Source organism: Diceros bicornis, chromosome 14 (assembly GCF_020826845.1).
Source record: "Diceros bicornis minor isolate mBicDic1 chromosome 14, mDicBic1.mat.cur, whole genome shotgun sequence".
In the NCBI taxonomy this organism is placed as follows: Eukaryota; Metazoa; Chordata; class Mammalia; order Perissodactyla; family Rhinocerotidae; genus Diceros; species Diceros bicornis.
In genome coordinates this window covers 20,835,251-20,859,233 of record NC_080753.1, presented here as the reverse complement: position 1 = coordinate 20,859,233, position 23,983 = coordinate 20,835,251, and the positions used below count along the sequence as shown (strand labels likewise).

At 35.9% G+C, this 23,983-nt stretch overlaps 1 protein-coding gene across 9 annotated transcripts in view; it reads right to left on the bottom strand.

Moving 5' to 3' along the window:
- Positions 1-23,983, bottom strand: part of SUPT3H (SPT3 homolog, SAGA and STAGA complex component) — a 534,834-nt gene that overhangs the window by 317,035 nt on the left and 193,816 nt on the right. Inside the window, exon 1 of one of the 9 annotated variants that reach the window (XM_058554236.1) lies at positions 4,836-4,843. The exons of the other annotated variants lie outside the window; for them this stretch is intronic. The gene's annotated coding sequence lies outside the window, so the exon portion shown is untranslated. Of the gene's footprint in view, positions 1-4,835; positions 4,844-23,983 lie in introns of those variants that run through there. 9 annotated transcript variants of the gene reach the window in all.

Here is a 23,983-nt window from a genome sequence, read left to right as displayed (position 1 = left end):
TGAAAGTAAGAAACAATCTACACATTCGAGTCATAAAACAAAACTAGAACAAATGAATAGGGTACTAAAATCACCACCACCCACTGGTCACAAAAATTAGTTTAACACAAAAATTTCTGAAGATAAAACAGTTTTTAAATGATTATACTAAATTTCAATTGCACTAAAATGTAAAATGTTATTTCATAAGCACATAGTGTGATGGCATTTCTGCTAATTATGATCCTACTTGAGGTAATCAACAGATATTATTTCCACGGTTTCTTAAATATTTTATTGGCTTTGTCTTTCTATTGATTCTAGATTTTATTTGTCAGTAATATATTTCATTTGTTGGAAAGTATTAACATGGGTCCGGCCCAGTGGCTTAGTGGTTAGGTGCGTGCGCTCCACTACTGGCGGCCCGGGTTCGGATCCCGGGCACGCACTGACACACCACTGGTCCGGGCATGGTGAGGTGGCGTCCCACATACAGCAACTAGAAGGATGTGCAACTATGACATACAACTATCTACTGGGGCTTTGGGGAGAAAAAGGGAAAAAAGGAGGAGGATTGGCAATAGATGTTTGCTCAGGGCCAGTCTTCCTCAGCAAAAAGAGGAGGATCGGCATGGATGTTAGCTCAGGGCTGATCTTCCTCACAAAAAAAAAAAAAGAAAGAAAGAATATTAACACTTATAAAACACTTTTAGTCACTTCAGGTAATTTCTCCAATAATTTTTATGAGAGGAAGAGGTTATATACTGTTTTTATTTTTCAGATGAAGTCATTAAAGCTCAGAAAAGAAAAAGTGATATGAAGAGCTTAACTAAGCTACTCCATGGTATTGCTGCCTAGGCACCCATGTTGTTTCGCCAAGTGGCCTGTAGGGACCTCAGATTGACACTAGCCCCCTCATGCAAATGCATGCCTAGACGGCAGCCTGCAGAGTCACAAGCAAATGTAAGTTCTTTAGATCACTTCCCCAACAGCCCTTGTGATCAACAGTCTCCCCTACCTCCCAACACCTATATGCCTTACGTGCCCCTTAGGTAAGACCCCCATGGAGCTTGCCAAAACCCCAGTATTTTGGTTTGAAGTGACCGATCTGACCATAGCCTAGGAACCTCAAAGCACTCTATCCATGGACCCTAAGGAAGACATGTGCGCCAGGTCCTGTCTCTCTCTCTCTGTCTGTACTCGGCCTTTACCTTCCCAAGTGGGCTCTTGAGGTGTGCCATGTACTTCCTCCAAGACCTGTGAGTGATAAACTTCTCTATTTCAATTTCTCTTGTGGTCTTTTGTAGAACCACAGCTCACCTTCTGGAAACCTGTGCTTCACTTAACAAATGTCAATTTCACAAAGCCATAAAAAGTGACTTGACAAGATAATTTGCCTAATGAGAGCCAAAACAAAAATACCGATCTTTGAATTACTATTTCCAGGTGCATTCTATTAATAAATGAATAAAAATATTTATTTGAGCCCTAATTTCTCATTAAAAAAATAAACCAATCACCTGTCCTGCCTACCTTATAGGACTCATATAAAGTTCAAACTGCTATGTAACCTGCAGAGGGCTCCACAAAGGTAAACTTCTATCATTATAATAAGGCATCCATTGTTTGAGTAGAAACAATTCTGAATAAGAAATAATATTTTTACCAAAAAAATCTTATTTCCCCAAATATTGTTTTTTAGAAGATTTAAAATCAATTTACTTCCTACCTAAAATACTTGGCATAGCTAACACATATGTTGACTTATTTTTTTAAACATTCCTCTGAAAATACATTTTTGTACTTAAGAAAGAAAATTTGAGCCAATATTTAAGTCTCTGTATAGCCTATACTACACAGATTACAAAATGACTAAATAGTTCATCTCCAGATGGCTGTAAAGACACAAAGAAAATATTACAGAATTCAATGGCTTCCGAACAATAGAGTAGACTTTTATGACAGAGATGGAAAAAAAAGAGTGCTTGTAGCAAAGTCCCTTAACATCAGAAAGAAAATAAATGATGGTCATAGCAAAACCAACAGGAATACAAGTCAGGGAATTAATGCTAGAAGCTGTTACAAACAATCCCAGAATCTAACTTAGTCTGCTTCACATCACGGTTGGAGACAGGAGTGGGAAAGGACAGGATATCTGCTTGATGCAGCAATTCAGGCAGAGACTCACCAACATTAAAAGGTGGTTCCTGAGAATACCCTGAGTGTTGACATCCAGCCTAGAAATGGGGGGACAAGAAAGAGCATGGAAGATGGCAAAGGATGTTGTAGGGGTCAGGCCTGAATGACTTCTACCCATTCTTCTAGAAATGTGACCCAAAAGAATTGAAGTGAGGGTCTCAAAGAGATATTTGTACAACCATGTTCATAGCATTATTTACAATAGCTAAAATGTGGAAGCAACCCAAGCGTCCATCTATGAACGAATGGATAAACAAAGTGTAGTATGTACATACAAAAGAATATTATTCAGCTTTAAAAAGGCAGAAAATTCTACAATATGCTACAACGTGGATGAACCTTAAGGATATTATGCTAATGAAATAAGCCAGTCATAAAAAGATAACTGTATGATTCCACTTATACGAGGAACTTAGTCAAAATCATAAAGACAGAAAGTATAATGGCAGTTTCCAGGGACCAGAAGGAGGAGAGAATAGAGACTTATTGTTTAATGGATACAGAGTTTTAGTTTTACAAGATGAAAAGAGTTATGTGGGTAGATGGTGGTGATGGTTGCACAACAATATGAATGTATTTAATACTACTCAACTATACACTTAAAAATAGTTACGATGGTAAATTTTATATGTACTTTATCACAATAAAAAAATAATAAGTATACATAAAAATACAAGAAATGAAAACATATTGTACTTTTGGATGAAAAGACTCGTTATTATAAAGATGTTGATTATCACAAAGTTAATCCATAAATTCAATATAATTTCAACAGGAACTAATATAAATTTTAAAACTAATCTGGAAAAGGAAATACACAAAACTAGCTAAGAAACTAGGAACAAGAACAATGAGGAGAGTATTATATCAAAATACATTATACTTAAAACAGTGTAACATTCACGAATAGATAAATGTTTTGTAGTAAGCTATCATAGCATTAAGCACCTCTGCTTTGTGACACTTAGTAGCAATTTTACGTGATGTGTAAAGCATTTATTTAATGGCTGTCTCAACTACTAAGGTACTCTCACTTTGTAACATATCGCCTGATACAGAGTAGTAATTCAAGATCTATTTGCTCAGTGAATGAATAAATAAATGAAACAAAATAGAATACAGCAATATCACCATTTATATATAAGAACAATACATGTATTTTCAAATCAATGAGGAAAGAATGGATTATTCAATTAGTGGTACTAATAAACTGACTAGCAATTTGAGGGGGAAAAGTTAACCCCCAACATTACATCATATATAAAAAATATCTTCAGATTGCTGTAAGACCTAAATGTCAGGATAAAACTATGGGCAAAGAACAAAATTGAATGCTGTTCTTTACTCTTTTACTTTTACTGTAATCTAGCTAAGTATACGGAATAAATATTATTCCCAAGAAGCAATGTGAAATAAAGAACAGGTAAATTACAGCTTTAGTTAAGTATTTTTTCATTGCAATTATAATGACCAAACGTTTCACGCTGGTTGGAACAATGCTGGATTTATTTTCTTGTCCCAAGTACTGGCAATTCCAAATCTCCTCTAAAATTGGATCTCTGTATTCCACGGAAGCAGTCCAAACTAAGAGGTAGGAAGTTTTGCCTCTTCAGACTGTTTGCCTCTTCAGACCTCTCATTAACTTTGATACACAAACAGGCTGACAGATAATAGTAAGGCTTTTACAATCCTGTTTTCCCATTCAAAATTGCTGCAAAAGATGACTTCAAATGTGTCTATGTCTGAATCTATTGCACCACTAACAAGAGCAGAAAAGGTCATGGATTTCACCTACTTTAAATGTTTTCCCTAATACCTGATAGCCTAGTGCATAGCAAAACAAGGGAAATGAAAGACAGAATAGAAAAAGAAATCTCTTTTTTGCTTTCTTACATTTCTCTTTGACTACTGGACCTTTCCTGAGACCAATGCATTTTACATATTAAATTATCTGTAATAGAGTGTGCCAAATTTTAATTGAAACTTTTAGTAAAAATTATAAAAAAAACTTAGCAGATTGGCATTTCATTATTTCTTTTTGGTGATTGTTCATGGAGAAAAACAAATCCAAATATACAAGTGCACTATGTTTTAGAACAACCCAATGGAAAATGACCCATCTGAATTTATAAAAATAAATTTTCAGATGGAATGTAAAACAATCCATCTAAATTCATAAAAGTAAATTTAGCAAGTGATGTTTTTCTTAGAGAAATTTTCTTTACTCTGCAAAATGATTCAACACTGGTTGCCTAGGGAAGTGCTGGTCTAGAAATTAACAGAACTATAACAATAGTAGAAACGACGTAATCCAATTTTCACAGAAAATATGAAAATGATATTATTATCATCCCCTTACAAAAAAAGAAAACAGACTTGCAGAGGTCACGTGATTTATACAAGGACACAAAGGTGTTAAGTGTTTGAATCCAGGTCCGTCTGACTCCACATCCCGAGGAGCTCTTAACCAATACCAATATTGTAACCCATGGATAATGATGGGGTGAGGGAGGAGAGTAATGTCTTAAGAGCAAAAACAAACACACACACAATTAACAGTTATAATCTTCACCTGCTTACTTTCAGCCCCGTTCTACTTAATCACTCAGACTGGTCAGGACACGCTCAGAACGAACAGGCAGTGTCAAAGTTCTAACCTTGAGGAATGAGTGATTTGATACCAAGTTCTTTTCTTCTTCTAATACTCCATACCATTGTTCAGATCTTCAACCCAGCTATTTAGTCTCCTGCAGTCCTAACCACAAAAAAGTTTGAAATGTGAATTAACGGAATCCTTTTCTTCCCCAGTGGAATTTTTCTTTCAAGTATAGAATATTCAGAGAGGGGGTGAGGATAACCATGCCAGCCTGAATTTCTGATTATCTGTGATATTTGAATCATTTTAGGTCTGAAAACAAACTGCACCACATACTCAGTTACAATAACTAATGCAGATTCACTCCAGCATGATGGGAGGGCAACAAGTCCTCTGCCATTCCCAAAAACTATAAAGCTTAACAAAACTGTCAAAAACAACCACTTCAGCACTCAGAAAATCAACCATAGGCTTACAACAAACTGAGAAACGGTTATTCATAAAAACCACTGAACTTTGAGTAAGAACAGCATGAGTCTGTGGTGATTTTTCCTGGGGCTTCTGACAAGCTCCCAGCTCTGTATATGTAGTAGTTCTTTAGGGCAAGACAGGAAGTGATAGCCGGAAGTTTTGCTCCTGCTGTTGAAGAGGGGCTCACTTGATTTAAAGTTTTGTCAGTTAAAATGGTGATCTTAGTGGCACATGAAAAGGGAGGGCCACTGCCTCCACTAGTTTGAAGTATTGGGTCTTTTTCAGGCAAGGAATAGACTGGCAGGCAAGCAGGTAACTAAAAGGTAATTCTGGGAGGTGAGACAGCCACATGGGGCTAGATGAGATCGCCAAATATCCTGCATTGACTGAGGTTAATATACGCACAGCAAAGGCTGGACTGATTGCAAGCCACTCACACATCCTTAGAAAACAGAACCAGAGATAACAGACAGAGGAGATGCAAGAGAGCTCAGTGGAAAATAAGAGCCAGGAAAAGCTTAAAAAACAGCCTAAACACTGAATGCGCACCCCAAACCACACACAGATCCATAACCAAAAAGAGGAAGCCTTACTGGCTCAAACTATTTGAGCACAATCTCTGACAGATAACTGATTGAAGATGAAGCTAAGCAGAAACAAAGGGAAAACACCTAGGAAACCAGGCTTACAAATAAAAACAGTTTTAAAAAAAACATTAAACAGAGACATCAGTGGCCAGACAGTTTGGGTAACAGATTTAGTCTAGATAATTACCAAACACACAAACAAACAGAATAACAACAACAACAATCCTCAGGGAAGGAAAAAAATCAGAATCTAGAATTACCATAAAATATTACCATAAACATCTAGTATTCAACTTAAAGAAATTATGAGACATACAAAGAAACAAGAAAGTATAACTTACTGACTCAGGAAAACAGGAGTCATTTGAAACTACCTCTAAAATGTCCTCTTATGCTGGATTTAACAGATAAAGACTTCAAAGTACCTATTATAAATACATTCAAAGAACCAAACATGTTTCACCATGTTTAAAGAACTAAAAAAAGTATGACAATGATTTACAGAATAGAATATCATACGGAAATATTATTAAAAAACAATGAAAATTCTTGAATTGCAAAGTACAATAACTGAAATGAACAATTCACTAGAGAGGTTCAACAGCAGATCTGAGCTATCAAAAGAAAAAAAATCAGTGAATTTGAACTTAAATCTGTAGAAACTATACTGAAAAACAAAGGAAAAAAATGACTGAAAAAGAAATTAACAGAGCCTCAGAGAACAGCAAATACACCAATATAAGTGTAAACAGAGTCCCAGAAGAAGTAAGGGAAAAAGAAGACAAAAATATTTAAAGAAATAATGGCTGAAAACCAAATTGGATGAAAAGTATTAATTAACACATCCAATCTCAACAAACTCCAAAGAGAATACACTCAAAGAGATTCACAGCTAGTCATGTTATATGCCAAAGACACAGAGAAAACCTTAAAGCACCAGAAGAAAAATTACTCATCCCATCAGAGGGATTCACATTAAGATTAACAGCTGACTCTCCATAAAAAAACAATGACGGCAAGAAGCAATGGAATGTCCTGTTCAAAGTGCTTAAAGAAAAAAAAAATTAACCAAAAATTCTATATCAGGCAAAATCATTTTTCATAAAGACATCCCCAGATACAAACAAAGACTGAGAGAACATGTTGCTAGCAGATCTGCCTTATAAGAAATACTAAGATAAGTCTTTCAATTTGAAAGGGAAGTGACATGATCAACAAGTGAGACCACATCCAACTAAAAAGCTTCTGCACAACAAAAGAAACAATCAGCAAAATGAAAAGGCAACCTATGGATGGGAGAAAATATTTGCAAACTATATATCAGACAAGGGTTAATATCCAAAATATAATGAGAACTCATATACATCAATAACAAAAAAACAAGCAATCTGACTAAAACATGGGCAGAAGACCTGAATAGACATTTTTCCAAAGAGATCCAAACAACCAACAGGTACATGAAAAGATGCTCAACATCAGTAATCATCAGGGAGATGCAAATCAAAACCACAAGAGATATCATCTCATACCTGTTAGAATGGCTATCATCAAGAAGACAAGAGATTACAAGTGTTGGTGAGGGTGTGAAGAAAAGGGAACCTACCTAGTACACTGTTGATGGAAATGTAAATGGATGCAGCCACTATAGAAAACAGTATGGGGGTCCCTCCAAAAATTAAAAATAGACCTACCATAAGAAACAGCAATCCCACTTCTGGGCATATATCCAAAGGAAATGAAAATGGGATATCAAAGAGATACTTGCACTCCCATATTTATTGCAGCATTATTCACGATAGTCAAGATATGGAAACAACCTAAGTGTCTATCAATGGATTAATGAATAAAGAAGATGTGGTACATATATACAATAGCTATGAGAAAGAAGGAAATCCTGCTATTTGAGACAACATGGATGGACCTAGAGAGCATTATGCTAAGTGAGCTAAGTCAGAGATAGAAAGACAAATACTGTATGATATCATCGATATGTGGAATCCAAAAGAGTTGAACTCGTAAAACAGAGTAGAATGGTGGTTACCAGGGGCCAGGGAGTAGGGAAATTGGGGAGATATTGTTTAAGGGTACCAAATTGCAACTAGCAGATAGGTCCTAAAGATCAAATGCACAGTACAGTGATTATAGGCAACCATACTGTATTACAGACTTCAAAATTGCTAAGAAACTAGACCTTAATTGTTCTCACCACAAAAAAGAAATAATATTGGGGCCAGTCCGGTGGTGTACTGATTAGTTCGAGGGCTCCATTTCGGCGGCCCAGAGTTCACAGGTTCAGATCGAGGGCGCAGACCTATGCACCGCTTATTGAGCCATGCTGTGGCAGGCATCCCACATATAACATAGAGGGAGATGGGCACCGCTGTTAGCTCAGGGCCAATCTTCCTCAGGAAAAAGAGGATTGGCAACAGATGTTAGCTCAGGGCTAATCTTCCTCACCAAAAAAAAAAAAGACAGAGAAATAATATTACGTGAGGTGATAGAGGTGATAGCTAATGTTAAAATGGTAATCATATTCCAATAGATAAATGTATCAAATCAACACCCTGTACACCTTAAAATTACAGTTATACAATTATATCTCAATAAAATATATTTTTATTTAATTGTAATCAATATATTTCTATGTTATAGAAAATAAAATTATATTAATATTATATATTAGTATTAGTTATAATAAATATTTTAGTTAATACAAAATAAAGAATGGGAAGTGACACGTGACAATAACTCAAATCTAGCAAAAGAAAAGAAGAGTGCTAAAAATAGTAAATATATGAGTAAATATAAAAGATTCTATAAAGATACTTTTTCTCATTTCTCCTCTTAACTTCTTTAAAAGACATAAGATTGTGGGGGTGGGCCTGGTGGCATAGCAGTTAAGTGCACGTGTTCCGCTTCAGCGGCCTGGTGTTCACAGGTTCGGATCCCAGGCATGCACCAATGCACCACTTATCCAGCCATGCTGTGGGGGCATCCCATATAAAACAGAGGAAGATGGGCACAGATGTTAGCCCAGGGCCAATCTTCCTCAGCAAAAAGAGGAGGATTGGTTTCGGATGTTAGCTCAGTGCAAATCTTCCTCACAAAAAAAAAAAAAAAAAGACATAAGATTGTAAAAAAGCAACAATTATAAGACTGTGTACTAAATTTACAACATATATCAACGTCATCTATATGAAAAGAGAACAAAGGAAGGGAGGAAAAAAGGATACATATTAAATAAACAAAGTTTCTGTGTTTTATCAGAATTAAGATAGTATTATTCTGAAGTAAACTGTAATAAGATGCATATTGCAATTCCTAGAACCACCACAAAAAATATTTTTTAAAATAGTCAAAAAGTAACACAGAAATTAAAATGGTAAACTGAAAAATATTTATTTAATGGAAAGGAAGATAGCAAAGGAAACATGGAGCAACAAAAAAAGACATGAGACAGAAAACAAACAGCAAAATATCAGGGGTAAAGCTCACCATAACTATATTTACATTAAATGTGAATGTATTAAACACCCAACTCACAAGGCACCAGCAATAAAAGATAAAATTGATAAACTGGACTTGATTAAATTAGAAAACTTCCGCATTTCAAAAGACAACATTAAGGAAATGAAAAGACAAGCAACAGCTAAAAAATGTTTGCAAATCACGTATCTGATGGACTTGTATTCAGAATATATAAAGAACTGTTAAAACTGAATAACAAGGGGCAGGCCCCATGGCCTAGTGGTTAAGTTCAGCATGCTCTGCTTCAGCGGCCCAGGCTCGGCTCCCAGGCGCGGACCTACAGCATTCTTGGGCAGCCACGCTGTGGTGGCAACCCACATACAAAATAGAGGAAGATTGGCACAGATGTTAGCTTATGGCAAATCTTCCTCAACCAAAAAAAAAAGAGGAAGATTGGCAAAAGATGTTAGCTCAGGGCCAGTCTTCCTCACCAAAAGAAAAAAAAAATTGTTCACAAAAATAAATGTGTGGATGCTACTTGAGAAGCAAGAACCATTGTAAAAGGGAAGCAAAAAGAACACAGGTAGCCAGCTGCAATGATTCAATAGTGATCTACTGAAGAAGGATCCCTTCTGTAGAAGGGAATGTGTTCAGCAGCTGTTGAAAAAAGTCATCAGAGAGGAGAACTTGGTTGTAAATCAATTGCGTTCCTCTTTACAGAGGGAAAAAAGTCAGGAAAAGGACTTTATAGAGCCTGTGAATCAAGACCTGCAGTGTCTTTGTTCCTATTTTTGAAGGGTAGGAAGCAAGACGCTCTAGAGTAAAAGAAGGGAAAAAGTCCTTGACACTTAGCAGGTAGTTATACCATCAGGAACACTTGGCTGAGATAATTGCTGATGGAAAATCTGCCAGCTTGCCTTGAAGCTTGCCTTGAATCTTCGAGGCTTGCCTTGAAGCCTTGGAAAAGCCAAAAAATATCCTATCTTGAGGAACCTAGTACCTAAGAGAAAAGGGGAAGGGGCATGTGTTCTTAAGACAATTCATAATAATTGAGAATAAGAATGGCTAACCTTTATCGAGTTATTTATCATGTGCCGGCTACAATTCCAAACACTTTACAATTAACGGTTCATTTAATCATCACAGTAAGCCTATGAGGTAAATGCCATTATTATTCTCATTTTACAGATCAAGAAACTACGGCACCAAAAAGTTTGGTAAATTGCCTAAGGTCACCAAGCAAGTAAGTGGCTGAGCCAGGGACCTAACCAAGGCCATCTGGCTCCAGAGACTGTGTTCCCAACCACGACATTACACTGTCGAGATATTTAAAATACTTTGTCCTGGTTGTAGAAACAAAGAAATCTAAGTTAAACACTGAATTATAAAAGCTGAAGTGAATAACTCATTAACACTGAACCCAGGTGTTCAATTTTTAAAAACTCTTGATCTACATTTGGCTCAATGTTCTTTCCTTCATTTATTTCCGTAATATTTATAGAACATCTAGTATGTGCTAGACCCAAGGGATAACAAGAAATACAAAAATCTCTGAACACAAAGGGTTTAGATTTCAATGAGGCCATAAATTGGAAAAGAATTATTATACAGTGTAATTGTTGTTGTAGGAGGGATATACATAAAGGGTGGATGGTACTGAAACAGACAGATAGGCTTCCGACACATCCAGCAAGACAGGCAAGAATTAGATCATCCAGGATGGCTGAAGTGTGCGATGTCATAGGAGGAGATGGCTGGGAGGTGAGGTGGATGAATTGGGGCAGTGAAGGAAGAAGGCACATCTTAGTACCAGGGACAGGGAAAGAGGCAGAAAACAGAGGAATTCAATTCCATTATGATAATACTAAAGATGAAAGATTAAGGCCTCAACCAAAACAATGGAAGGAAGGGAAAGAGAAAAGATGAAAGAAACAATGTCAACTAGCTAGCAGTTAAATGATTATACTATTTTAATAAAGAAATTTATCATTATAGAGAAAATTAGGCAATAATCCCATGCTAACTTTCTACCATGTAGTCCCATAACAAAATAAGGCATTATTGCTAGTGGCAACTGAATTACAGGCATAGACTTAAATCATCTATAAAAAGCTAAATTTATACATCTATGCCTAACTAGAGAAATAAAAATCACAAAAACATATATTTTTACCTTTTTAATTTCTCCAGATGGAGCAATTTCTAAATGAAGGTTATAGGAGTGTTGCATTTTTAACAAATATATACCATATTCTATTCTAAACTTGCGAGTATATATTCACTTAACCCTCCCCCAAACCCTGTAAGGTCAATACTATTACCCCTATTTTACATATGAGGAAATCAAGGCTCCAAGAGATTAAGTAACGTGCCAAAGGTCACTAGATGGTATAGTCAGTTCTGCTCCAACACTTATTTTGAAAATGTAAATTTATTCCAATACAACTGATATATTAGGGAACAATGTGAGTATAACTCAGATTTTGTATTTGATTATGAGTGATTTCACCCACAAGAAACAGAAGGGGAATGCAGAAAACTGCACCCAGCTGAACAGAGCCATGTAGGAACACACACACCTCAAATACCTACCAGCTACTTCAGTTCATGTCGGTGCACCACATGAAGTGTGACTCACATTCATTTACATCTGGTGTTACAACTTTCCTTCAGATTTCAGTAAGCCTCGTTCCATCATTCCACAAAAACTCAATCTTTCAACCCGTTCCACACCCACTTCCACAAGGGAATAATACATTTTGCAATATAAAATGCCAAATGTACTGCAGTATTTATTTGTCAACCATGTAACATTTACAATCTTTTTTTGATATGCCACCGACAAGTTTTCGAGTATTGTGCCATAATCTCATTTTCCCATAAGTCCTGTGGTTTTCACTGTGCGATTTTTGCATAGCATGGTAATTTTTTAGCAACAAACCCATTGGCTTATAGCAGAACTAACTCTAAGTAGTGAAGTGATATCCAAGTTTGCTCATCTCAGAGCCAATGCTCTTAAGTTATAGGGTCTCCCACCTTTCTTTATGTACTCATTCCAAACTGTTAGCACACAATGCGTTTTGGGACATCTTAAACTTCCAGTTCTCTTTTACATGAACTACTGTGTCTATATATATTCATTCACCCAATTCTTCAGCCCAAAGGCCTTAGAATAAACTCTGACTTCTTTTTCTTATGTTCCACATCTGATCTATTAGTAAATCTTGTCAGCTACCTTCAAAATATTTCTAGAATTCAACCACTTTTCACATCTCCAACTGCTACTGCCCTAGACCAAGCTACTATCATCTCTAGCCTGAGCTATTACAATAGCCTCCTGCCTGGTTTCTCCGCTTACCCCTTTATCCCACCTAGCATCTTTCCTCCACACAGCAGCTACAGTAAGCCTTTTGAAACTAATCATGTCCCCTCCCCTGATCAAAGTCCTCCAATTAAAAATATATATATTTAAATAAATCACAACTCCTGACATGGCCTGCAAGGTCTGGCTTCTTTGCCCTCATTCCTTCTACCCTTACAAAACAGCCTTCACATTGTTCCTTGAACACACCAAATATGTTCCTACTTAAAGGCTTTGACATTCGCTATCCCCTCAGATGGAAATTGCTCTTTCCCCAGATATTGGCATAACTGCATCCAGATCTCTGCTCAAATATCACCTTTCAGATTGGCCTTCCTTGGCCACCATATTGAAAGTGTCAGTTGCTATCATATTCTATCCCCTTACCCTGCTTAATTTTTTTCCCTAGGACTTACTTATCACTAACAGACATACATGTGTCTATTTATTTGTTGTTTACTTTTGCCATTAGAATGTAAGCCTCATGAAGACAGAAACTTCATCTTGGTCACTACCACAACCCCAGCGGCTAGAACAATGCCTCAGGCAGGGTAGGCATACAATAAAATTTGTTGAATGAATTAGCTCTTCATAGGGACATTAATAGGGACAATAGGAATTAGTCATTTAATAGGGACAATAGGTAGACATTAAACTATATTTCTGATGTTCATTAAACAACTTTCAATAATAAAGTAAAATGAATAAAGGAAAAATGAAAAGAAGCTGATGACTAAACCTGCATAGGAACTATAATACATTATTAAATACTATATGGAAAATCACTGTGCATACGTGTGTTACCAAAGACAGGTCAAAAGCCATTGCTGAACATTCACAAAGTACTATATTGTTTAAGTTGCCAAGTCCATAGTTACAGAATTAAAATAGGTTTTAAAAGTTCACTCACTCCATTAAGTTTAGTTTTTTCTTACTAATATGAGATGGGGATTTTTCTATATCCCCACCCTGTCTAACCACGTATTTCCATGAATCATGCTCTACCACACAAAAGGTACTCATACGATTACTTGTAAACATAAAAATCCTTTATATAATTCACCTATTTGTTCTTTGTTGACATAATATGGATGTCATGTAATTTAAATTTCTAGAAAAATTCAATTTTATTTTATCTCATATTTAAAATCATCTCAGAATAACAGACTCTTTATCTTGAGGAAATAGTGAAGAAGGGGGGAAAAGAAGAGACTTTAAAGATTATCTAGCCCAGTGATTTAAAACTATTTTTCTTTCTATTTTTTTTGTGAGGAAGATTAGCCCTGAGCTAACATCCAATGCCAATCCTCCTCCTTTTGCTGAGGAAGATTGGCCCTGGGCTAACATCTGTGCCCATCTTCCTCTACTTTATATGGGACGCTGCCACAGCATGGCTTGACAAACGGTACATCGGTCTGCACCCGGGATCCGAACCTGCAAACGCCAGGCTGCCAAAGAAGCGGAACACATGAACTTAACCACTATGCCCTCTTTTTTTTAAGCAGCTAGAATCTTGTTGGGTTTTTTTGAGGAAGACTGGCCCTGAGCTAACATCTGTTGCCAATTTTCCTCTTTTTTTCCTTTTGTTCTCCTCACAGCCCCAGCAGATAGTTGTATATCCTAGTTGTACGTCCTTCTAGTTCTTCTATGTGGGATGCCACCTCAGCATGGTTTGACAAGTGGTGTTCTGCGCCCAGGATCTGAACTGGTGAACCATGGGCTGCCAAAGCGGAGCACATGAACTTAACTGCTACGCCACCGGGCCAGCCCCTAGAATCTTGTCCTTAAATGAAATCTTACATGAAAGCCCAACGTGTCAAACTTAAATGGATCTATTTTAGGCACGGGGGACAAGGGAAAACGTGGTGCTAGAAAGAAGAGGGACTCTAAAATCTTGACTGTCTATTTCTCCAGGATTCAATATCCATCCCATTTACAGTGAGTATCTCTAGGACACTCCAAAGGGGAGAATGTCCTTCCAGTCAAAGTGCTGGTTTACAGTAAGACACAGAAATGGAGGTTCAAAGATGACTTCAGGAGCTAACTGTCTTTAAGTCAGTTAATAGTGAAGATGAAATTTAATACAGTCAATTGCATAAAAGGAATTGTGTGCAGTTTACAGAACAAATCCTATTTCTTGAACAAAACTATTTTCTGGGCTGAGAAGTAATTTTTGCTTCCTTATTTATAGAAAAATTAAATGTGAGTTTTTATTTCACATTGCTAGAGCCAAATTCACCGTGATAATACATTCTGGTGACAATATATCCCGCTTTCTTCAAGTACATTTGTACTTGTCAGATACTTCCTGATATTTGGTTTGAAAAATTGATCGCTTTATCTTTAATATGTTTGAAAATGATACCTAATGTGTTATCCTCTTCAGTTTCTAAGAAATTAGTTGTAAATACAGTAGTCCCCCCTTGTCCAAAGTTTCACTTTCTGTGGTGTCTGTTACCTGCAGTCAACCACACAGTCCAAAAATATTAAATGGAAAACTCCAGAAAGAAACAATTTCTAAGTTTTAAATTGCGTGCCTGTTCTGAGCAGCGTGATGAGATCACGTGCCGTCCTGCTCCCTCCTGCCCAGAATGTGAATCATCCTTTCGTCCAGCATATCCATTGTCTGGGTTATCGGATCGACTGTCATGGTATCACAGTGCTTGTGTTCAAGTAACCCTTATTCTACTTAATAATGGCCCCAAAGCACAGGAGTGGTGATACTGGCAATTCAGATACGCCAAAGAGAAGCCATCAAACGCTTCCTTTAAGTGAAAAGGTGAAAGCTCTCAAGAAAGAAAAAAAAGAAAAAAGAAAGGAAAAAAATCATATGCTGAGATTGCTAAGATCTATTATAAATTTTATTATAGTATGTTGTTATAATTGTCCTTTTTTATTATTATTTATTGTTGTTAATCTCTTACTGTGCCTAATTTATAAATAAAACTTTAGCATAGGTATGTATGTATAGGAAAATACATAGTATACATAGGGTTCAGTACTATCTTTGGTTTCAGGCATCCACTGGGGGTCTTGGAACATATTCCCCATGGATAATGAGGGGATTATTGTAAACATAATGGTACTAAATCAATTAACTTTACAGCCAATTTTTCTGGTCATATTTTATTATATGTGAGATCTCTATATAATATGCCTCTGTGCCCAGACACAAAGCAAAGTGAAATGCAAATGTATACTGAAAAATCACATTAAGGTAAGTACTATGTATATACATATGGGTAACTGAAAGAGAAATGCAAAGGATTACAGATTACATTTAATATCTTTATCAAGAATTCATTCAAATTTAATTGAACTAAAAGGCATTTAAAAAGGAAAAAGTTGTCTCAAATAATCACAAATGTGATCATTGTTAAAAGCAAATCATTTTGCTCTAGCCAAGATCTATTTTTAGACATATCTAATATTTTCATTTAAATCTTTTCATTTAACTTTTTTTGGGCACATGTAGCTTTAGAAACTTTATCTGAATTTTTTTTTTAATCTGAATTTTTTTTTTTCTTTTGCTCAGGAAGATTCACCCTGAGCTAACATCTGTTGCCAATCTGCCTCTTTTTTTCTTTCTGCTTGAGGAAGATTCGCCCTGAGCGAACACCTCTGCCAATCTTCCTGTATCTTGTCGCTGCCACAGCATGGCAGCCAACGAGTGGTGTAGGTCCACACCCAGGGAGTGAACCTGGGCCGCCACAGTAGAGCGTGCCAAACTTAACCACTAGGGTGTGGGGCTGGCCCCTCAATTTATTTTTAACATAAAGGCTTTGCCTGAAGTTTACTATTAAATGGCTTAAAAGTTGAGGGATGTGCTGTGTTTTTCAGTGTAATTAGGCTCAAAGTGTGTAAAAGGAGGCCTATTTAGTAACTCAATATTATATGTAGAAGCAAAAGACTCAAAGCACTTTTAAAATTATTAATCATCAATGCTTACAATGACTGGAATAATATTGTTGACAATCGCTGTCTTTTCTATGATGCAAGCCATGTAAAGACACCTAGAAAAACAGAAATAGTCAGTCTATTCAAAATCATGAGAGATATGGAGTCTAACCTGAGAAAGCAGTTCCTTTTCTAACTGAAAATTAACTTCATATAAAGAAAAATCCTAAAGGTTAATACCTTTTGTTTTGCCTACTTGGTTCAATCACAGGTAGCTTGATATCTGTATCATTCATTCATTCAAAGATTATTTACTTCACACCTACTATATAGAGCAAAGATTCTGGAAGTGTTATAAATACTGTGAACAACATGTTCTTTGCCTTCACAGGGATCATAATGGGCTCACAATAAAAATGATTCTTAAGTTCTTTTTTTCTACATTTGGCACATTCCACCTAGCCATTTGCAAATAGACAATTGAGGTCCAAAGTTATGAGGTCTGTAAAGACAACCAAAAAGCAAAATTTCATCTTAAGTATGCGACTACTTAGATAAATTGTGGAAATTCATTTTACAGTATGTGTGAAGCTATTATTAAAAAATATTGCAGGATGATGCTTAGCGAATGTCTGTTCAATGAAGGAATGAAAAAATAAAGAAGAAAGCTTACAAGACTGTCAACAGGTTTAAGAAATATAACTAATGCCAAAGTGCCTGATATACGGACATTGAGTAAACGACTTCTGTGGAGAAGGTAGTTTTTGATCTGCAATTTGGAAAGTGTGACTCTGACTGTCTTAGAAAGAAGGAAGGTAGGTCTGAAAAGGATAGCACACTAAAATTAGTGGAAACAAATAGAAACTAAAAAAAGAAACTTAGTGGACTAATTAGAATCTTGATTAAGCTGGTTTCTTCTAACTTCCTATTAATATGTATAGGTTGAACCATAAATTTTCTCATAAAGAGTAAGTAGATTCTGCATTACATACAAGTGACTGAGAATGTTGTTCTTTAATGAATAAAAGCAAAGTAAGAAAAAAAATTAGAGAGACTAAAGGGCAAGACTGAGATTCCAAGGTCACTGTGTTGAGGAAAAAACCCCATGGTTTAAGGCAATGGAGCTAATTAGAGTCTAGTATGAGGCATTCTACAGAACATCAGTAAAAGTTCCCTTATATATACACATCACAGGCCACTCCACCCACAAAAAGGCAGTTTTCATTTTCAGAATATACATCACAGCAAATAATTCATCTGATATTCAAACACAATAAGAATAAAGCCAAACCCCGTACTTCTATTTTACAGTAAACAATATATTTGTAATTCCTCAGCATGACCCATCTACACTCTACGTAAAGAAACAAAACAGAAAAAAGCTTGTCACAAAATGGCCAATAGAACAGATTCCATGGCCAATAATTACACTACCAAGCTACAGGGAGCTTAAAAGACAGCTCATTTTGCATACATAACTTGTTTCCCTCAGTGTCTGAGACTAGCAGAACCCAAGAAACCCACATCCTAAGCCACAAAATAGAGCCACCTGGTCTTGGTCTTATCACAGGACGACAAAATGATTTCAATCCCCTAATGTCATGCAGACATCCTCAACATTTGTATAGTGCTTTTTAACTAACAAACTGTTGCATCCTTCCTGAGTTCTAGAACAGTCAAAGGTTCAATGCAAACACTTCTTCGGATAACCTTTCCTAACACATTTAAAGGCACAGGCTCAATAACTGGCATAAATTTCAAAATGCTCTCTCCCTTTTCTTTTTCTTTTCTGTTCTGCTACTCACATGATTAAATATGATTTCAAAAAGTTTCTGGGCTCTTTGCTTCTAAAAATGTTTAAATCAATGCCAGCTTTGCAGTATTCCTCTATCAATCCAAAGAAAATATTAACAATTTTATGAGCATGACAAGAAACAAGTATTTTTTAATGCTCCAATTCCATGACAGTAATTACAAACGAGTGTGAGGAAAAAATATGCACCCTAAAAATGTACCTAGGGCTTCTCTTAAACCATACATATTTTGGAATAATGAAGTATTTTTTTCACCTATGACCAGAAAGATTTTTGGATTAACTAACTTGAAAGGATAATTTGTAACATTTTTTGGTTAAAAAAATTTAAGTAATTCTATAACTTTTTAATTCCATAATTTCTAAGGTACTAGTGAAAAGGAATGTGGGATTCTGATAATCTAGTTAAAGCCAAGATACACGTGTAAAGAATTTAACAGATATCATCACTTATAACTTCATCTCTGCTGATGTGATCACAGAACATTAATAACTAAAAGGAATGCCACTTCCAATAATTTTCAATGAAAATGCAATTATCTGGAAAACATGATTTTTTTCTATTATAAACAACCGTAAAACCATTTTTCTTTCTTTCAACTTCATAGGATTATTGTTCAATTCTATTTATATATAACATTGTTTTTAGAAAGGAGTATCAGTAATGCCTCAATAATTAAAGAGGCTTAACAATCAATATAAGACTAGGAAAAAGGAATATCAATTTTTGTATTTTAAAATGTCATATTATTTTTAAAGGTAGCAATTAAAAATCAGCTTCCAAAAATAAATATATGACGTAACATTTCACTTATAATATATCAATCCCAGATTAAAGATCATTCATTAATATAATACTCATTCCAGATCAGTCATTCTCAAGTCTGGCGGCACAACAGAATCACATATAGATTTGAAAAACATACCAATGCCAAAACTCCACCCCCAGTAGATTCTGATTCAATTGGTCTGGGTAGGGATCCAGGCATAAATATTTTTTTAAAAGCTTTTAAGGTAATTCTAATATTTAGTCAAGGATAAGAATCACTGTCCTAGATCACGATTAGCATTCTAAAAATTATATATCTAAAATTATAACTTTTGAAGACTATCTAATACAATTATTTTACAATTTCAAACCCTAACACAGTCACTTTGTCCCTGATCTACAATCTTCATTTTTTAACCTCTACGTTCTTCTTTCTTTATCAAATAAAATAAAGTGATTACTGAATAAGGAATCCTTCAAATAACCTTTTTCAATTACTTTATACAGTGTATACACATTTATGTATCTAAGGTGGTTTCCATAACTTTTATCTAAAATTCTTTCAAAAACCATTTAAGTCATAATACCACTAAAACTATCCTCACTAATAATTCTAATCCTAGCCTATATGGAACACTTTGAAAAGGGTTTTATGTAGAAATCAGCTCCTCCATAACTACATATCAATAGTTCAAGTTAAAGCCTCAATAAAATGAAAGGTGCTTAATGTTTCAATGGAAAAAACCAAAACAAAAGCAAGTAGTAGCATTTTTTAAAGTATCTGACTTGATTCTCTAAGGCACACTGTAAGTTAGACAAGGCAGAGTTATCTAGTCTTTATTGCAAGAGGTTTAATAGTTCACTTAATGTAATGTGGCTTCTGTGGCCAAATTCAAAATTGTTTTCTTTAATCTATCTACTGACAAAATTTCAAAGAAGAAAATGAGATTTGCCCAAAAATAATAATCTGCCTAGGTTTATGCTATGGGTTGAACTATGTTGCCCTCAAAAAAGAAATGCTGAAGCCCTAAACCCCAGTACCTCAGAATGTGACCTTATTTGGAAATACGGTCATTGTAGATGTAATTAGTTAGGAAAAGGTCATACTGCAGTAGGGTGGGCCCTAATCCAATATGACTAGTGTCCCAATAAAAAGATGACCACGTGAAGACAGATCTAGGGAGAACACCATGTGAAGTGGAGGCCGAGATGGTGTGATCCATCTAAAACTCACCAATCCCAATGACTGCCAGCAATCACCAGAAACTGGGAGAGCAGCATGGAACAGATTCTCCCTCAGACACTTCAGAAGGAACCAAGCCTGCTGACACCCTGACTTAGGACTTCTAGACTCCAGAACTGTGAGACAATAAATTCATCTTGTTTTAAGTCACCCAGTTCGTGGTGCTTTGTTGCCAGCAGCCCTAGGAAACTAATACAGTATAATTACACTTTATGAAACATAGTACCGTAAAAAGCATTTCATTATTTACAAAAGAGGGAAAAGATTTTTTTAAAAACTTAAGGATAAAAAGATAAAGAGGCAAATGACATGGATTCTAGTCCTAGCTCCAAGATTTACTTGCTGATTCTGTTTCTGCAGCTATGAAACAACCTCTTCTCTCAGGGTAGCTCCGAGAATTGTTGGAAGGACAGCATGATTCTCACACACACAGTTATTAGATGTAATTATCATAAGGCTGTAAATTACTCTTAAATTATTCCATGTAAGTATATTATCGCAATAAGACTTATAAACTCCCTAAAGATAAGAATTATATTTATAACCCCTATAGAACCCAACATAAGGCTGAGTGCAAGATTAGACATAAACACAATCACACAATTTAAACTACAAATCAATTCAAAGCTTTTATACATAGCTTATTCAGCAAACTATATATATTTATATACATATAAATAGCAGAAAGCACCTCTTAACTATTTCATAATACAATATTAATAAACTCATATTGTTTTGTCTATTTGCATTGTTTTCTTGATCCTGTAATAATTTTCAAGTTTATCTTACACACACACTTAACACACACACACACACAAGTGGATTTACCATGAAAGTTTAATGAAGTTAAGCTTCAGGTCTCATTTGTATCGACCCTTTCCATGGCCCTGAAGGGGTCTAAGATATATGGGCATATGGTTTTCTAAAAAATAAAATAAATAATTAAAGCATTTTCATTACTGTCAGTTAAGAAAGCTATCTCTTCCACACTGACTTCCCTCCATCACAGTTCCCTCTTGTGGGGTGACTTTAGAGTGACTGAAGGCAGTTTTAGAATCCTGCTAAGGGAAAGATGAACTGGGGATACCTTTAGTTTGGGGTTAGTGTGATATATTTAGTGGTTAACAGTAACTTCTTTGTATAGTTATTGCTAGTAGTTATGGTACAGGAATGGCTTCCAGAAATATTCCTATTTCTCACTGTACTGACTCACCTGTTTTATGCTATGAAGATGCAGAGCCAGAGGTCATATCCTGATATAAACACATCATATAGCTCCTGGCATCAAGAATATGTAGATAATGGGAAAATAACAACAACAGACACCCCACCACTACCAGTCACCTGAGGCAGATGGTCCCTGCCAGTCAGTGGGGCGCTCTCACTGGGAAAAGTAGCTGCAGAATCAAAGAAATAAGACAGAGCAAAGGGGCTCCAATCCAAGTGGTAAGGAATAAGCCTCTCAATTCGACTGAGCGTCCATCTCTATTGCTGCATTCCATAATCCATAACAGAGTATGTCAAAAAAATCTACAAATTGTGTGTGAGTTCTGCCTCTACATCCCTACCCTCCTACCCCCACTGAAGAGTATGACCAAGCTGTCCAGTTCTCCAGTTATCTCTGCAGGTGGTCAAGCCTCTACCATTCAAGGACAGTATGCCATCAAATATGACAGTATGCCAGATTTGATCAAGCTCCACTTGACGGCAATGCAACAGGCCCATTTTCCTATGATGCACAGCAATATCAGATTCAGTGACACTGAATCCACCTTTCCAAAGGTGAAAAGATTACTAGGCATGTTTGAATGCACCTGTTCAGACTACTGCTCATGAAGCCGCATTCCAAATTCATCAGCTGCCTAACTAGGCATCTAAGGCTCCAAAATCAATGAGATCCATCAGATATCTGAGGTACAGATCAGAATTGTCATCCCCAGGAGAGGATCTCCTGACAGACAGGTTACCATCGTTGATCTGCTGCCATCATTAGCCTCACTCAATATCTAAACATAAAACTTTCTTCAGAGACAGGTGTCATGGAGACCGTTAGAACCTGCAGATTCACACATAACCTACAATTCGTCTATACAGTTTCTGAACAGTAAGTGATTTCATGTTTCAAATAGACTATAAATTTGTAATTTCTACTCTACAACTCTATCATAAATTTGTAATTTTTAAAGTATTTTAATTCTTTTCTTTGTTTAGCTATTAACATTGAGATCTGTATTTAGTTAGCTTCTCCCTATTATGTTTTTTGTTGGTTGGTTGGTTTGTCTCGCTCTTGAATTATTTTATTTTTCTGTTTCTGAAATGTGAAATATTAATACATTTCAGTTCAGTTCAGTAATGTCAGGAATTTGTCAAAAAACAATTAATCTGAGCTTTATTCTTGAAAGTAGAAACAAGAAGCCACAGTTTAAACACACACACACACACACACACACAAATAACAAGATGGTCCAACATCCTAAAAATTTGTTCTAGGTTATAAAACAACCTAAGAAATGGGTCCAAATGATTAATTTATGTTGCAGTCATCAGAGAAATAAAATAGAACTTTAAAATATCATTTGAGGGGCCAGCCCGGTGGCGCAAGCGGTTAAGTGCGCGGGCTCTGCTGTGGCGGCCCGGGGTTCGCATTGACGCACCGCTTGGCAGGCCGTGCTGTGGCAGCGTCCCATATAAAGTGGAGGAAGATGGGCACGGATGTTAGCCCAGGACCAGTCTTCCTCAGCAAAGAGGAGGATTGGGAGATGTTAGCTCAGGGCTGATCTTCCTCACACACACAAAAAATATATATATCATTTGAAATATAGGTACAATAAGGCCTGTTATAAAGCACGGCATGTACTTCTCAAATGATTAAAACCAAGATCATTAACAACAATACCAAGGTGTTTCTCTTACACAGCCCTTTGTCAGGCTGAGATGTGACTCATTTATGTTCTTATCAATTAAGATATAAACTCACTATATTGTTTATTTTGAAAATTATTAGTATGAGGTAGGTCTCCAAACAAGGCAGTTAAAAGTTTCTGGAATGTTAAAAGGGACTTTAAAAAAAGACAGATCTATGGCAAGTATTCAGAGGAGTAGCACAACAGTACAGCTTCGGAGTAGAAGAGAAAACATTTTAAATGCATGACCAAATGTTTTCTTGAAAATTAGTCTAAAATTAGATGACTGAAAATATAAGTACTATGTCTACAGTCTAGAGATGTAAAGATTTTCCATAAAAATGAATGAGCACAACACACACAGATTCTGCAAGCATAGCAAAATCTGAAACTAAAAATATTGTTTTAGCTGGTAAAAACATTTTTTATATGTAAGTGAATTATGGTGAGTTTCCTAACTGCCTGAAATGAATACTGAATTGAAACACAAAAAAAATCTGCAAAATTTGTATGTTTAAATGAGAAGAGTAGAATAAGAAATTAAAGTAAGCACAAAAGAAAAAAATTCATGAACACAGTAAAACTACTCATAGAAGCAAAGGAAGTATAATTTGTAGGAGATATAATGCTTTTGTTATACAAGGAAAAATCTAGATACTCAAAGGTTCTATTCTAGGTCTTGATAAGAAGCTCCTTC